This window comes from Sminthopsis crassicaudata, chromosome 2, assembly GCF_048593235.1.
Source record: "Sminthopsis crassicaudata isolate SCR6 chromosome 2, ASM4859323v1, whole genome shotgun sequence".
Classification (NCBI taxonomy): domain Eukaryota; kingdom Metazoa; phylum Chordata; class Mammalia; order Dasyuromorphia; family Dasyuridae; genus Sminthopsis; species Sminthopsis crassicaudata.
The window spans coordinates 181,487,457-181,506,098 of NC_133618.1; the positions used below are offsets into that span (position 1 = coordinate 181,487,457).

The 18,642-nt window shown below is 34.2% G+C and overlaps 1 long non-coding RNA gene across 1 annotated transcript; it reads right to left on the reverse strand.

The window, feature by feature from the left end:
• Positions 1–517: 517 nt before the first annotated feature.
• On the reverse strand, positions 518–15,387 carry LOC141553333 (uncharacterized). Its single transcript, XR_012485405.1, has 3 exons — positions 15,270–15,387; positions 11,771–11,888; positions 518–983 (listed from the first exon to the last, which is right to left on the reverse strand). It is a non-coding gene; the product is annotated as an uncharacterized LOC141553333 (long non-coding RNA).
• Between the last annotated feature and the right edge of the window lie 3,255 nt (positions 15,388–18,642).

Below are 18,642 nucleotides of genomic sequence, written 5' to 3' on the forward strand. Positions count from 1 at the left end.
TTTGGGCACCAAAATGTAATGTACGGACTAGTTCTCAGGAGTACCTCGGGATCAGTCCTAGTCCTTGGTCTTAGTAGAGGAGTGAAGGAAGTAGGAGGGCCATATGGCTGGTCAAAGATGGAGTCTGGAATCTGGCATCTCCTCTTGTATCTATGGCTGAGATCTGCAACTGAGAGAAAGTTCTGAGTCTGAGACTCCCTTTAAATACTCCAGTAGGATTACGTCACCTCACACTGAGCATGCACAACTACACTGAGCATGGACAGCTGTAACCATTACTGTGTAAGTGCTAACTATAGTAGCATTACATCACCACAGCACATTAAGTATATGTACTTAACTAGAGTGATTACATCATTAGGTAGAGAATCATTATCATTGTTTTTCCTTTTTTTTTAATTTTTTTTATTTATACTTTTTTTTGACAGTATATATATATGCATGAGTAATTTTTTTAAACATTATCCCTTGTATTCATTTTTCCAAATTTTCCCCTCCCTCCCTCTACTTCCTCCCCTAGATGACAGGCAATCCCATATATTTTACATGTGTTACAATATAACCTAGATACAATATATGTGTGTAAATATCATTTTCTTGTTGCACATTAAGTATTAGATTCAGAAGGTATAAGTAACCTGGGTAGATAGACAGTAGTGCTAACAATTTACATTCACTTCCCAGTGTTCCTTCTCTGGGTGTAGCTGTTTCTGTCCATCATTGATCAACTGGAAGTGAGCTGGATCTTCTTTATGTTGAAGATATCCACTTCTATCAGAATACATCTTCATACAACAATATCATTGTTTTTCCATTGCAGGAGTCCCATGTGCACTTAAGACAGACACTAGACCAGCTTACATCTTCTGCCTTTTGGTCCTTCTGCACTGAATTAGGCATTGTCCATTCCACTGGCATCAGATATAATCCTACTGCCCAAGCCATTGTTGAATGGGCTGATGGTACCCTCAAGATGCTCCTGTCTAAACAAGAAAAGGGAGTATTGGGGTTTGCATAATCCTTCACCCTTTTCACAAAGGCTCACTTAGATGCAGCAAAATATATATACAATTACAATACATACAATGCATACTATGCAATTTTCATATTCTGTGAATCTTACCCCAACAAGACATTTTTGGCACATGCAAAAGGCACAGTTGAACAATTAACTGGCCAACAAGGACAAGAACCTTCTCTCCACAGTCTTGTGAAAGGGCTTAGATGGCATCTGGAAGAGCCTGGGTTGGATGTAGGCTTGGGGAACCAGGTATGTTCTTGCGTTCCAGATTTAGTGCCAGCACCAGAGGAGTGGATCCCAACCAGGATCATCTGTGACTTGGGGAGTCAAGAAGAGAAGGACCAGACAAAAACATCATCCCCGACTACAGCCCAGAAGGAGTGGCTGGATGTCAGCAGACACTGATGATAGCCATGTCCCTCCTGACCATGACACCAAAGATAGTGAAAACAGCACCAGTGTTGCAGCTGAATTGGACTGTGCTAGTTGATGCTCAACACCTAGAGGTTGACAAAACTGGACAATGGACTTGGGCACTTCTCCCATGGCCTCCCACTAGTCATATAGTGGGGTGGGGAGAGGCTTCACCCTGCTTTTCATTTGTAGTCAATGCCTTTAAATTAGTGGGTGAAAAACCAACATGCCCACCTGCCAAAGTTAGTGAGACAGTGCTACAGAATATGACTTTTCTTGTATTCACCCTTCCCTCGTGCTTTACTTTGATGGACACCAATGGGTGTATACAATTGAAACCACAGAACTTTACCTCAATATTCATTTAGGCCATGACTTATGACATCCTACCTCCCTGAACATGGCTTTCTTGAGTGGGTGGAACACCATGTTCCCTTTTCTTGGTTCTGGTCTTTGCTAGGACCAGCTCTTATCATTTTACTTTTTGTTTGTCTTTGTCCCATTTTTATATACCTTGTAATCTCATTGATTAAGTGAGCTATTGTTGATGTCAAAGCTAGTTTGATGCTATGAGTGGTCTTCACTAAACAAGAAAAAAGAATAGTAAGGGTCTGAAAAGGAGCCTAGAGTAGTGCAACAAGGAAATAAAAGGCTTTGATGTCTGAGGCACCTGGAAGTGATCTCTGCAGCTAGCAGGAACCACCTTGTGAGCAGATACTCTAGTTGTATTGAGAATGCATAATCAACAAGATATGTCTTCTTCTCTTACTGGCTATGCATGTGACTTCATAGACCTAATATAAGTAGTGGGAACGAGGAAGTAGTGGAGTACAGGATGTGATCAAGTACAATAAAAACTTGAGCTCACAAGCTCCTGTGTCCTGGTGCTGTGTTGAATAAACAACCCCTGGTCAAAGAGGCAGTAGCCAGAGAGGTCTGAAGGCCTGGGAATAGGTAAGACTGATAAATCGGTAATCTGGGTGGGAGGTTGCATACTAGCACTATTTATTTATTTATTTATTTATTTATTTATTCGTTCATTTATTTGTTTATTTGTTTGTTTTTATTCATTTTTCCAAATCATCCCCCCCCCTTCACTCCCTCCCCCAGATGACAGTCAATCCCATACATTTTACATATGTTACAATATAACCAAGATACAATACATGTGTGTAAATACCATTTTCTTGTTGCACAATAAACATTAGATTCTGAAGGTACATGTAACCTGGGCAGACAGATATTTAGCACTATATATTTAACTTAAATATAAATTTGAAAAAATAATTTATGCTTAGTCTATTTGCATGTGTTGTTAAATTTGGGATAAGTAGCTTAAATAGATAACATTTGATCCATACAAAATGCACAATTTTTAGCTATCTTTAGCTCTTTTTATTACTTTTTTCTTAACTATTTACCATATTTAAAAGCCTAAACATGAGTCTCTATAACAACAACGTGAGAAACGAATACAAATAAATAAATATGCATCATTAGAGAAAAAAAAATCATAGGGAAATAAATTTTTAAAATTTTGGACAAACCCAAATAATACAACAAAGAAAAAAAAAGGGGGGGGGATGAAACAAGTATGATTTGTTTTTAAAAAATAATCTTTTCCCATCCACATAAGGAATTTATCCTAATTTAAGAGTAAAAACAATTTCCCAGTTGCAATGGCCAAAGGCCAAAGGATATAAATAAGTAGTTCTTAAGAGAAGCTACCCAAGTGCTCTCCTCTCTCTCTCTCTCTCTCTCTCTCTCTCTCTCTCTCTCTCTCTCTCTCTCTCTCTCTCTCTCTGTCTCTGTCTCTCTCTGTCTGTCTCTCTCTGTCTCTCTCTCTCTCTCTGTCTCTCTCTCTCTCTCTCTCTCTCTCTCTCTCTCTCTCTCTCTCTCTCTCTCTCTGTCTCTCTTTCTCTATCTTTTTAGCAGAAGAGTCAGTCCCTGCCTTTTATCTTCTGCTCTCTCTTCTAGTAGGAATTAAAGTTTCCTTTGGAGAAAGTTGTGGAGAGAAAAGATTTGTAATTTAAAAAGGAATAAGATCTTTGCTTGATGTGAATAGGATAATTTTATAACTCATAACAGAGAGAAGAAAGAAATACTAATTTCTTTTTATTTGTTTTTTTCTACTGAATAAAATCAATTTTCATCATATATTTCATTAAAACTTAGTAAAAGGAAACTGATGTCTAAATTAAATGATCTGGCACAATACAAATAATTGAAGACCTGGATCAAATGGACTACATCTTTGAATATTGAAAGAATTCATAACTCTGATTGTTTAGCCATTCAATAAAAAATTGAGAAGGTATTAAAATGAGAGAAGTGCCACAAGTAATGAGAAATGAATATATCCTGATTTTCCAGGGGAAAAAAAAAAGGAATGGAAAAGCCACAAACCAAATATCAATGAGTTAAAAGAGTTCATTAAAGAGATGTTTAATGAATATTTCAAAAGGGAAGTGATATTTGTAAAGAGCCAAGATAGCTTATCCTTGAATAGGCCATACTACATTCACTTATTTCCTTTTTTGTAATAAACTCAATAAATTGATAGACAAATAAACTATAGATATAGTTTAACTGGGTTATTATGAAGCATTTGATAAATTATTTGGAGTTTTCTTCTAGAAATAATAAATACAAATTAAATGGCAATATAATTCAAAGTATACATAATTCCTTAGATGATTAAAATTAAAGAATAATTTAATGTCAGTATGACATTAAATTCCCAGTGGAATTTCCCAAGGATTAATATTCTGTCTTATGCAATCCAATATCGCTTTATAAATGACTTGGACAAAAACAGTAATATTCATCAAATTTGCAAGTGACACAAAAATGGGAAGGGCAAGTAACACATTGAATTGCAGAGATATTGAGTATAATTATTTTCTTGCTCTCATTGTCCCAGAGTGTGATAAACATAGAGTGTATTCTACCCCACATAGATCTGTTATGCATTATGGTTTGTAATGCATTTCTTCAGAACAATCCTGTGAAGTAGATACAGAAATGAAATTATGTATGTTACACAAATCAGGAAATAACTTCTCTCAGAGATTCACAAGGAAAATAAAATCAGGCATGAAAGAGCAAGTCTTCTGGCTTTGAATTTTTTTTTTTTAACTAGATAATTCTAGTAGGGGGGGCAAAGCCAAGATGGTGGAGAAGATACACACGAATTTGTAAGCTCCCTTCTTCCCTCATTACCAATTAGTTAAATCAGCCTCAAAAATAACACTGGACTGATAAAAACCACAAGGATTAGAAGCACAACTTACCAGCTGAAGAGAATCTGGAATTTCAACATAAAAGTTTGGTTACGAGGGGAGGAAGAAAAAAAGGCCAGCACAGACAGGTTTAGGTGCTAACACACTGTGCCGATAAGGCTGGGGAGAACTCTGGGATCAGAGAAGCCACTGAAGTAGAGGAATCTGACATAGGCTGTATGCTCTTCTCTGCTTATAAAACAGCAGTTCAGGAGAAAAATCAAGCCATTTTAAAATATGAAGTCAGATCCTAAATCCACCCCAATCCAGAAGTGACCTAATAGATCTCACAGCTGTGCAGACCATGCAGACACCTTCTGCCAGGGGCTACTCCTTGGGGTAGTTGAGAGTTTGAACAGTGGGGACACAGACCTAATCAGTATCTAATCCACATAAAAGGTAGCATAGAAAATGAAGCCATATCAATACTAAACATATATGCACCAAGTGGTATAGCATTTAACTTCCTAAAAGAAAAGTTAAGAGAGTTGCAAGAAGAAATAGACAGCAAAACTGTAATAGTGGGAGATCTCAACCTTGCACTCTCAGAATTAGACAAATCAAACCACAAAACAAATAATAAAGAAATTAAAAAGGTAAATAGAACATTTGTAAAACTAAGTATGATAGACCTTTGGAGAAAACTGAATGGTGATAGAAAGGAGTATACTTTCTTCTCAGCAGTTCATGGAACCTATACAAAAATTGACCATATATTAGGACATAAAGATCTCAAAATTGAATGCAGGAAGGCAGAAATAGTAAATGCCTTCTTCTCAGATCACAATGCAATAAAAACTACATTCAATAAGAAGTTAGGGGTAAATAGACCAAAAAGTAATTAGAAACTGAATAATATCATCTTAAAGAATTACTGGGTGAAACAGCAAATTATAGTAACATTAATTTCAACCAAGATAATGACATCGATGAGACATCATACCAAAACTTGTAGGATGCAGCTAAAGCAGTAATAAGGGTAAATTTTATATCTTTAGAGGCTTATTTGAACAAAATAGAGAAAGAGAAGATTAATGAATTGGGCTTGCAACTTAAAAAGCTGGGAAAAGACCAAATTAAAAACACCCAACCAAAAACGAAACTTGAAATACTAAAATTAAAAGAAGAAATCAATAATATTGAAAGTATATATACATATATATATATATATATATATATATATATATATAATTAATAAATAAAACCAAGAGTTTATGAAAAAGCCAATAAAATAGAAAAAAAATCATTTAGTAAATATGATTAGAAAAAGGAAAGAGGAAAATCAAATTGTTAGTCTTACAAATGAAAAGGGGAATCTTTCTACCAATATAGAGGAAATTAGAGAAATAATGAGTTACTTTGCCCAAATTTATGCCAATAAATGTGATAACTTAAGTAAAATTGATGACTACCTCCAAAAATATAGGCTTCTTAGATTAGCAGAGGAGGAGATAAATTGCTTAAATAGTCCCATTTCAGAAAAAGAAATAGAACAAGCTATTAATCAACTCCCCAGGAAAAAATCCCCAGCACCAGATGGATTTAAATGTTAATTCTACCAAATATTTAAAAAACAACTAACCCCAATGTTATATAAATTATTTGAAAAAAATAGGGGATGAAGGAATCCTGCCAAACTCCTTTTATGACACAGACATGGTACTGATACCTAAAGCAGGTAGATCAAAAACTGAGAAAGAAAACTATAGACCAATTTTCTCAATGAATATTGATGCTAAAATCTTAAATAAGATATTAGCAAAAAGAAAATTATCTCCAGGATAATACACTATGATCAAGTAGTATTTATAACAGGAATGCAAGGCTGATTTAATATTAGGAAAACTATTTGTATAATTGACCATATTAATAATCAAATTAATAAAAAACATATGATCATCTCAATAGATACAGAAAAAGCATTTTATAAAATCCAACATCCATTCCATCCAACATCCATTCCTACTAAAAATACTTGAGAGTATAGGAATAAATGGACTATTCCTTAGAATAGTCAGCAGCATATATTTAAGATCCTCAGTAAGCATAATATGCAATGGAGATAAACTTCAACCTTTCCCAGTAAGATCAGGAGTGAAACAAGGTTGCCCACTATCACCATTACTGTTCAATATTGCATTAGAAATGCTAGCCTCGGCAATAAGAGTCGAGAAAGAGATTAAGGAATAAGAGTAGGTAATGAGAAAATCAAACTGTCACTCTTTGCAGATAATATGATGGTATACTTAGAAAACCCCAGAGATTCTAATAAAAAGTTATTAGAAATAATTCACAACTTTAGCAAAGTTCCTGGGTACAAAATACATCCACATAAATCCTCAGCATTTTTATACATCACCAATAAATTGCAACAGCAAGAGATACAAAGAGGAATTCCATTCCAAATAAATGTCGAGAGCATAAAATATTTGGGAATCCATCTACCAAAGGAAAGTCAGGAATTATATGAACAAAATTACAAGGCACTTGCCATAAAAATAAATAAAGATTTAAATAATTGGAAAGACATCCAGTGCTCGTGTATAGGCCGAGTGAATATAATAAAGATGGCAACACTCCCCAAACTAATCTACTTATTTAGTGCTATACCAATCAGACTCCCAAGAAACTATTTTAATGACCTAGAAAAATAACAACAAAGTTCATATGGAAGAATAAAAGGTTGAGAATTACAAGGGAAATAATGAAAAAAAGTCAGAGGAAGGTGGTCTAGGTATACCTGATCTAAAGCTATATTATATAGCAGCAGTCACCAAAACCATTTGGTATTGGCTAAGAAATAGACCAGTTGATCAGTGGAACAGATTAGGTACAAAGGACAAAAAAGGGTCCAACTATGGCATTCTAGTGTTTGATAAATCCAAAGATACCAACATTAGGGATAAAACTTCATTATTTGAAAAAAAAAACTGTTGGGAAAACTAGAAATTAGTATGGCAGAAATTAGATATTTATCCACACAATACCATGTACCAAGATAAGATCAAAATGGGTCCATAATTTAGGCATAAAGAATGAGATCCAAAATAGATTAGAGGAACAGAGGATAGTCTACCTCTGAGACCTGTGGAGGAGGAAGGAATTTATGACTAGAGGAGAAGTAGAGATCATTATTGATCACAAAATAGAAGATTTTGATTACATCAAACTAAAAAGTTTCTGTACAAACAATACTAATGCAAACAAGATTGGAAGGGAAGTAACAAATTGGGAAAATATTTTTAAAGTTAAAGGTTCTGACAAAGGTCTCATTTCCAAAAATATATAGAGAATTGCTCCTAATTTATAAGAAATCAAACCATTCTCCAATTGATAAATGGTCAAAGGATATGAACAGACAATTCTCAGATAATAAAATTGAAACTATATCCACTCATATGAAAGAGTGTTCCAAATCACTACTGATCAGAGAAATGCAAATTAAGATAACTCTGAGATACCACTACACACCTGTCAGATTGGTTAAGATGACAGGAACAAATAATGATGAATGTTGGAGGGGATGTGGGAAAACTGGGACACTGATACATTGTTGGTGGAGTTGTGAAAGAATCCGGCCATTCTGGAGAGCAATTTGGAACTATGCCCAACAAGTTATCAAATTGTACATACCCTTTGATCCAGCAGTGCTACTATTGGGCTTATATCCCAAAGAAATACTAAAGAGGCGATAGGGACCTGTGTGTGCCAAAATGTTTGTAGCAGCTCTTTTCATAGTATCTAGAAACTGGACAATGAATGGATGTCCATCAATTGGAGAATGGTTGGGTAAATTATGGTATATGAAGGTTATGGAATATTATTGTTCTGTAAGAAATGACCAGCAGGATGAATTCAGAAAGGTTTGGAGAGACTTGCATGAACTGATGCTGAGTGAAATGAGCAGAAGCAGAATATCACTATACACTTCAACAACAATACTATATGAGGACGTATTCTGATGGAAGTGGCTATCTTCAACATAAAGAAGATCCAACTCACTTCCAGCTGATCAGCGATGGACAGAAACAACTACACTCACAGAAGGAACACTGGGAATTGAATGTAAAATATTAGCACTAGTGACTATCTGCCCAGGTTACTTATACCTTCAGAATCCAATACTTAATGTACAACAAGAAAATTGGATTTACACACATATATTGTATCTAGGTTATACTGTAACACATGTAAAATGTATGGTATTGCCTGTCATCTAGGGGAGGGAGTAGAGGGAGGGAGGGGAAAATTTGGAAAAATGAATACAAGGGATATTGTTATAAAAATTACTCATGCATATATACTGTCAAAAATTATAATTATAAAATTAATTTTAAAAATAACAATAAAAAAGATAATTCTAATCATATTAGATTTGGATAGTATTGAATCTAGATACACATAACACTTTTTGGGAATATTAAACTGGATTTATGTGGTATCAGTATATATGTCCAATGAGAAACAATAAATTATCTCAATTCTAGGAAATAACATAGCATTTATTTAGACCTCAGGTCTTTTACAAACCAAATGTAGGTCTGGCATTAGAGGTCCCTATGGCAAGGAAATTGCTTGCTTTCTTAAGTGACCCCTGACCAGTTCTTGAGATTAATCTGTTAAAACATACACATAATCTTTCTCTGTCAGGTTCCTATTAATCTGGTAGATTTTCCTAAATCTAAACTCAGGGAATTAGCCTGATTCCTTATAAGTATCTCCCCAAAAGAGGGGAGCAAATTGTGAGGAACAAATAAGTTAAGGGAAAATATTGAATTTAGAGGTGGAAGTGACATCAGCAACCATCTTGTGCATTCCATGCCTGATTTAAAAAAAAAAATCATATGGGCAATATACCTGAAAACTGGTAACCTGACCTATGTTTGAAGATCTTGGGTAAGAAGGAAACAATTTGTTCATAAAGCAATATATTCCACTCCACTTAAAATCACACAATCTGGTTTTAAATCCTGGTACTGCAATTTAAAACATGGTCAAGTACATCAAATAACAAACTTTCTTTGCCCCAATTTCTTTTCTATGAAATATAAGGATTAAACTAGATAACAGTTGAAATCCCTTCTAGCTCTAAATCTGTAAACAGACAACAAATCTGCTTAATACTTCACTCTTCCATTTATCAGCTTGGACAAATTCCAAGTTAAACTTTGTGTTTTTTTTCTTATCTTTAAAATGGGGGGTTAATACTTTTACTTACTTCTGCAGAAGATAGTAGTGAAGAAAACATCTTGTAAACTATATAACACTATTTACATGAGAGTAGTTATATTAGTATCAAGAGAAATTATTCTGTTAATATTAAATGGTTTTCTAGAGAAACAATTTATTTCACTGGACCTAGCTTAGATGGCTTCCAATAAAGTCTTCTTCTGTAGGAAGTACAGTAGGAAATCCATATTTATTAAGTGTATACTATTTGCTAGTCACCTTGCTAAATACTGGGGTACAAATAAAAAAGAGGGAATAGAAATGTGTAAAAACCTAGGATCCTAATGGGGTAAGAAAACAGATAAAAGAGAGCTGTACTATCAAATAGTTTAAAAATGGAGGCATAAAGGTGTCAGGTGTATGGACATCATTTTAAAGATTGTAAGACATGAACAGCATCTTGAGTGAGAATTAAGTCTGCTCTGAGCATTTCCACAAAATGGAAGCTTCAACAGATACTCACCAATAAGAAAATATTTTGGGGAGGTTTGAAAATTATACAGGGATATTCCAGACTAAGAAAGTCTCAGAGGTAATTTAATATTCCCCCAGAGGGAGCACTTAAGAAATGAGAAAAGATCTAGGATGAGATAACAGTAAATATATATTTTTTGTATTTATGAAACAGGATAGGATAAAAAATTGATAATGTCTCAACTTTTACATATATTAGCAAACATAGACTTGAAGTATCAAAATAATAGTCTGGCATCAGATGCCTATAAGCTGTGTGACCAAGGACAAATCATGTAACTCTGTATCAATTCCTCATCTGTAAAATGACTAGAAAAAGGAAGTGGCAAACCATTCCAGTCTTTTTGCTAAGAAAACCAAGTAACAAAGAGCAAGACATGACTAAAATAACTGAACAACAATAGCAACAAGAAGTATATAGGAGATTCAGTGGATTGTTCAATAGATAATACATTTATTTTTTAGCTGCAGCAATTCATTATGTATATCTATTAAAGTCTAAACATTACTTAAGAAATTCAATTTAATAAGCCTTTATTGGGTACATATTGTGTCCTCATACTTATGATAACCCCATGAAATATTAAAAATAATATATACCCTGACATTTAGGAGCTTTCGAAATACTGGAGAGAAGTAATAAGAATGTAGATAAGCATATGTGAAACATAGAGAATTAGTAGAAAGTTTTCATCCATGAAATGAGTGTCAACGCTATCCAAACCATAAACTCTTGAAGTACTAATGAAATGTAGATCTTCTAAGAAAAGCATGTGTATTATAAAAGCCTTCAATTCATCATTAAGAAAATAATTTCCATCCAGAATAAGTAATTCTTACTAGATTTGCAACAACCACTTTCTGATATTTTCTCTCAGATTAGCCTCCTAAAAAATTGAAAAATATCTTGAAGAAAATTATTCATTCATTCAATGTTATCATCAGTATTACTTTTCTGTATTCATGTTTTGGGTATGAGACCTTGAGTGTATCTCCCACACCTTATCAACCACTTAAAAGACACTTTGAGAAATCATAAAGCTCTCCCCAAAAGCTTCCAAAAGTCATAGCAATACCAAATTCCTGAAGTAGTCAGTGACTACAGGAATTGTACGTTGTAAGACTCTTATGTGTTATGGTTTAATAGACACATTTTTGCTTTAAAATTGTTGTAGCAGACCATTCATCTGATGACTATATTCTTAGGAAAAATAATTTTTAAAGAAAGAACAAGTATGCAATATCTCAGGAAAGTATCACCAAACTACTACATGGTGTTATCATGCAGGTCCTCTCAAATATTGTGCAAATAACATAAGGAAAATATACTATATAACATATTAGTAATTACCTTTAATTGTGAACACCTTTGACAATACTTTGATTGGAAAACCAAATTCAGAGCCAATACATATAATCTTCATAAATGTCTGATCTATCCCAAAATGGAAATTGCATTTAAAAGTGTCCTGTAAATACGAAAAAAAAATTAAAAGAATATTCAAGAAGAAGCCCCAAACAGTATTACAGACCCAAAGTAGTTAGTTATTAAACAAGTTGGGCATATATTCTTCCCAAATTGAAAAAAGAAAGTTCATTTCAGAGTCTGCCCAAAACTTTGTAAGAAGGAAAGATTATGTACATTATTAGGTTGTTCTGTATAGGATGGACAAGGATCTAGAATCCTGTAATTCTTGGAACCAGTCAATTCAAGAAGGGGAAAAATATGACAAAAGCAATTTATCTGCTTCATGATTTTATTTGGCTAATGCACAAAGCTTTATACAGCATTCTTTTAGTTAGCTTAAGTAATTTAATATCCTATTTTTTTAATGACACATTTTCACTTGTGTTATATAGTAAATAACTAAAATGCAAAATTAATTATATTCACCTATTCAATATTCCTACATTTACTGATGACTATCCTCTGATGAGAATGATTATATGATAAATTCACTGTCACAGTAATGAGGGAAGTAGATTAATTTACTCTTTCCCACTAATGGTCATATGGCTTTTGTTATAGTTTCTAGAATTAGAAAATGGTAGTAGAGAAGCATGTGCTTAGTAGAAGATACCCATGGATCCCAAATATGGCTAGCCAAAGACATGCTTGAGGAGTAAAGTAAAGCTTTTCTGGAGACTGATTCATTATAATGGATCATATAAGTGATCTCCCAAAGCACTTATTCAAGAATTGAAAGACTATGCTCTTTAACTGTGTGATATAGTACTCAAAGACATTTTTTCAAGGTATAAAGAACTGGGATATTTTGCTGTAGTCAGAATATACCTAGAATCTTATTTTTATTTACAGAAGCCATAATTTAGGAAAGACATTTAATATGTGTCCAGCTGGAGTAACCAGGATAGCAAAATGTCTTGACTCCATGCTTCATGAAGTTTAACTATTGAAACTGAAAACAAATAGTTATATTGAATAAGAAAAGATTTGAGGGTAGGGGAGCATGATGGAAGTTGTTAGGTATTTGAAAGTCTACTATGTAGAAGAGAGTTTAGGCTTTTTTTTTGTCTTAGAGAGTAGAATTAGGAACAATTAGTGAAAGTTGAAAAATTGAATATTTAGATTTCAAGACACGAAATGGCATTTAAAGACGTCCAAAAATAGAATAGTGCCTAGGAAGGGAAGGGAGTAAAGGAAGTAGGCTTCCTCTCTTTGGAATTCATGAATAAGAGTCCAGAATATCAATACTTAGATGGCTTACATTAATTTTTGTACAATAAGCCCTCTCTCATTAGGAAATGAAATATTTTGTCCTTAGAGCACCAGGGAGCATATGGAGAGAATGTGAGAACCTGAAGCACTTACAAGTAGCTTTGGAATCCAAATACAAAAGGATCCAGTTCTTCTTTAGACCAGTACAGACAAACTAATGTTGGTGTTCACTGAATTGAACAAAGTTTCAACAGAAGAGTTGGATGTAATAATCTTGGTTTGAATTAGAGCTCTTTGAGCTATAAGCTAAACAGCCTTAAACTTTCCCCTCTGCATTCCAGGTTTCATTGTTCTTAAATATAAAATGAGTATATTGGACCAAATACTCTTTTAGTTCTAAATCCTACTATGCAATGACTTAAATTTGACTCCTCAGATCTACCACCTCCTAGTTCTGCAATCTTGAGAAAGTCAATCCTTTCTCTGAGACTGTTTTCATAAGGTTATAAAAGTTATAAGGATTCATGTGCTACCAAATGCATAGTTATTATAAGAATCAACCATGATGGGTATGTAAGGTTCTTTGCAAAGCTCAAAGTGCATGTGTGCTATTAACATCATCCCCTAGAGAACCAGCAGTAGATAACATTAAACAAAAGGTCAAGGGAGGACTATTTTTGTTCTTTTTGGTGGAAGTTTTGATTGTAAACTCACAGTCTAAGTGAAGATTAAGGACTTGCTTTTATAGGGAATGCTTTATAAAAAGAAATAAGTGAAAGGAATGAAAGCAATGAATAAAACTGTATTGATTGATTCACTCATAATTAAGCTGAGAATATGAAAAGCAGAAAGTAATTGCCAACATTCTGTTAAGCATGTTTACTTTCTGTGGATGCCTAAAAAAGGAGACATAAACATGGTAATTAAAGGGTTAGCTTTCCAGACACAAAGGTGATATTCAAGATCAGCCTGATTTGTGTACATGTTGAATGGAGAGTAGTCACCTTAGAAATTTGTACTGAAATAAAAAGCATATTTTTTTGTAAAATTAACTAAAAACTGAAATTACTCAAAGATAATAAGCAAATCCATATCTGGATCAAGGACATATCCTTCAGTACATTACCCTTCAGTATTTTTAGATTAGGGCTACTGATGATCTGGGCAGTAAAGAATGTCTCCTGACATATCATTAAGAGTTGATAGCACCATTTTGGATATCAGTAATCTTATAGTTCCAAGTAAACATAACAATTCAATTCCTTGCATTAGTAAATTATAAAAAGGCAATTCAGGACATGAGCTGCCCACTAAAATTCTTTTTTTTTTTCATTTTATGCTTGAAAAATTTCATTTTCCTATTACCTCCCAAGCTTTATATTCCTAAGGTTTCTAAGGTTCTATATTTTTAGAATTATATTTCTATGTTAGAGAAAGAAAAGTATTAGTTTCATAGTCATACAAATTTGATTAAAATTTGTTTCATAAATATAAAACCTTAAAAAGGGTAAGTTCAAATATCTGAGTCTTTACAGCCTCATCTTCAAAATGAAAAGAATGGATTATGTAATCTCTAAATTTCCTTACAATTACAAACAGATTCTATAATCTTAAGAAAGTGTTGTAAATATAGATGAAGATATTTTGATTGGTGCAAATATATAGATAAATTTAGCAGTTGATCTGGATCAATTTATTCCTATCAATTACTATTGTCTTATTTCAGAAATGACAGGGTTTATTTTAATTTGCATTTATTTTTATAATGTAGGCAACTTTATCTAATAATTTTCATTTATTTATTTATTTTATTTAATAGTCTACCCTTTTATATTCAAAACAAAAAAAAATAAATAAATAATTTACATTTGTTTTTAAATCTTTTGAGTTCTAGGTTCTATCCCTTATTCCCACCCAGGATTAAGAAACCACTTGTGAAGTTATGCAAAATATTTCCATATAAGTCATTGTGGAAAAAAAAATAAATCTCCCACCCTAATGAAAATAAAAGTCCACAAAAAAATTAAGTTAAAGAATGACAGAGAAGATGGTGGAGAAGAAACACACGACTCAGTGAATGTCCTCACTCCCTCGCAACCAATTAGATAAATTAAGTCTCAGAATTAGCCCAGGACTGATAGATACCACAAGGACTGGAAGCATGACTTACCAGCTGAAGAGAATCTGGAGTTTCAACAGAGAAGGTCAGTTCTCAGGGGAGGAAGAAGAGAGACCAGCACAGACGGTGGTGGGGTAGTGGCACACTGCGCCCATTGCGCTGGGAAGGGCTCTGGGATTAGAGAAGCCACTGAGGTAAAGGAATCTGGCACAGGCTGTTAGCTCTTCTCTGCTAATTATTTAGCAGTTCAGAAGAGAAAGCCAAATATTTTAAAACTCAGATTAGATTTTCCCCGGATCCTGGGGGTGACTCAGCAGATCTCGGCACCAGGGGGCGTGACCTCAGCTACCACCTGAGAATAGTTAAGAGATTGACAAGTGGGTGGATACGGCCCAAGGCAACACACACTGCCTAGCTTAGCTGGAGGGAGTGGAACTCGGCTCCAGGAAGTCCCAGAGAAGCGGAACCTTTGAACTAGGGACCGCGGTTTCTGGCAGACACTTCCAGTTTGAGCACAGGGGCTTTTCACATCACCTGCTGCAGACATCCATGCCCCACCTGGACACATAGGCTGGGCTTCGTGCTGTCTTTACTATTCAACGCCCCCGAGCACAGCAGTGCTAATCACCTCTGAGGCACTTCCAGGGAGGGGGTGGGGAACTCTCTCCCAGAGCTCTATCTTAGCTCAGGTGCAGGAGCCACTGCATCCATCAGGTCTGGGAGGAAGCTGGTAAAGAAGTAAATTGTTGGGTAAATTGTGGTATATGAAGGTTATGGAATATTATTGCTCTGTAAGAAATGACCAGCAGGAGGAATACAGAGAGGCCTAGAGAGACTTAAATCAACTGATGCTGAGTGAAATGAGCAGAACCAGAAGATCACTGTACACTTCAACAGCAATACTGTATGAGGATGTATTCTGATGGAAGTGGAAATCTTCAACATAAAGAAGATCCAACTCACTTCCAGTTGATCAATGATGGACAGAGGTAGCTAAACCCAGAGAAGAAACACTGGGAAGTGAATGTAAATTGTTAGCACTAATATCTGTCTGCCCAGGTTGCATGTACCTTCGGATTCTAATGTTTATTGTGCAACAAGAAAATGATATTCACACACATGTATTGTACCTAGACTATATTGTAACACATGTAAAATGTATGGGATTGCCTGTCATCGGGGGGAGGGAATAGAGGAAGGGGGGGATAATTTGGAAAAATGAATACAAGGGATAATATTATAAAAAATATATATATATATATAATAAAAAATTAAAAAAAAAAGAATGACAGAGATAGAGAAAGAGACACAGAGAGACAAAGATAGAGACACAGAGACAGAGAGAAAGAAAGAGAGAGAGAGAGAGAGAGAGAGAGAGAGAGAGAGAGACGAGAGAGAGAGAACTCCTTTAGTCTGTATTCAGACAAAATCAGTTCAGTATGGATATTATATTTCAATGTGATAGATTTTTTTATTTTATATTTTAATTTTCCTCAGTTACATGGAAAACAATTTTTTATGTTTGTTTTCAAAACTTTGAGGTTTGAATTCTTCCCATCCTCCTCTCAGAAAGTATATGTGAAAAGCAAAACATTTCCATAAAAATGATGATAATGTGAATGAAAACATAGATCTTCCCCACCAAAAAAAAAGAATATTAAAGAAAAAATTGCATGCTTTAATATATTTCCAATATTTCCAAACACAATCAGTTCTCTCACTGAGTATGCATAGCATTTTTTTTCATCACAAATCCTTTGATCACTGTATTGCTGAGAATAACAGTCATTCACAGTTTACAATCCCACAACATTACTATTATTTTGTATACAGTATATACTACTTTGCTTAAGTTCATGGATGATTTCCATGTTTTTTGTTTTTTTGTTTTTGTTTTTTCTTTTTTCCCTGAGAGCATCTTGTTCATCATTTCACATAGAAGAAAAATATAAAAATGATAGTTAAAATTTTAATATCATTTCTTGATACTATGCGAGAGAGATGTAGTGGGGAAATAAAAAGACCTAATGATTTGGAATCCAAAGACCTAGATTGGAGTATACTCTGGCAATTATTTAATTAATATGACTTTTGAAAAGTCACTTAACCAGAGTGAATTTCTTTTAGCCATATGTAAATTTGGGATTTATATATTTAAAATCTTAGAAATCCATAGGTGGAAGGAATCTAAATGTTAAATTTTTCACACTTGTAGTTAAGCAATAATCCCTAATACTTCAATATTGAAAAATGCTCATTAAGCTTCTGTCAAAGCGTGAATATTAAAGTCCCTTAAAGATTTTCAAAGATCAGTAAATTTTTATCTGCCCTAAGAATATCATGGCAAGTAATTTCCTGGTCCTAATTAATGAACTTTCTGGAAAGATATTGCTATCCTTGTAATGGTCAAGGCAAAGTAGAGCCAAGACAGTATTATATTTAACCTTGTCTAGCATTATGAAACTTCTCCTTATCAAATGCTGAGGCAATTAAGCAAAAAGAGGTCATCTTATTTTCTTCCTGGCTGTACTCACTGTTGCCAGCAAATTCACATTATTTTTGACCCTTATAATGTAAATGATATTGAATGTGCCGATTGCTTAAAAATAAACTACCATATTCTGAATCCTTCTCCCAAATACATTCACTCTCAGTCATGTCATCCCCCAATTTTCTCTCATCTCAATCAATCTTTGTCTGACCCATTCAATTTCCCTATTTAAATTACTATTACTTCAGTAATAAGCTTCACTTTTAAGTTTTGCCTTTTTTTGCTTATTTATCATATATATATATACATATATATATATGAAGATCATTGATGGAGGATTCTGGGAAGATGAAGGAGTAGGTCAATAAATTTCAAGCTCTTCAGATTTCTCCCACAAACAGAACAGATTTTACACCTCAGGGCATAGGCTGGGGAAAAATCAAGAAAACTTGAGAGGCAGAACTGGGGTCCTCATAGAACAACCCAAGACGATCCATAGAAAGCCTCCAGACCAGAGATGTACCTTAATTTATTCACCATTCTCCAATTGATGGGCATCCACTCAGTTTCCAGTTTCTTACCACTATGAAAAGGGCTGCGTCAAACATTTTTGCACATGTGTATCCCTTTTCTTCCTTTAAGATCTCTTTGAGATATAAGACCAATAGAAACACTGCTAGGTCAAAATGTTTGATGCACAGTTGGATAACTTTTTGAACATAGGTCCACATTGCTCTCCAGAATGGCTGGAATTATTCACACCTCCACCAAGAATATATTAGTGTCCCTGTTTTCTCACATCCATTCCAAAAATCTTCCTTGTTTTTTCCTGTCATCTTAGCCAGTCTGAGAGATGTGTAGCAGTATTTCAGTTGTCTTAATTCACATTTCTCTGACCAATAGTGATTTAGAGTATTTTCTCATATGATTAGA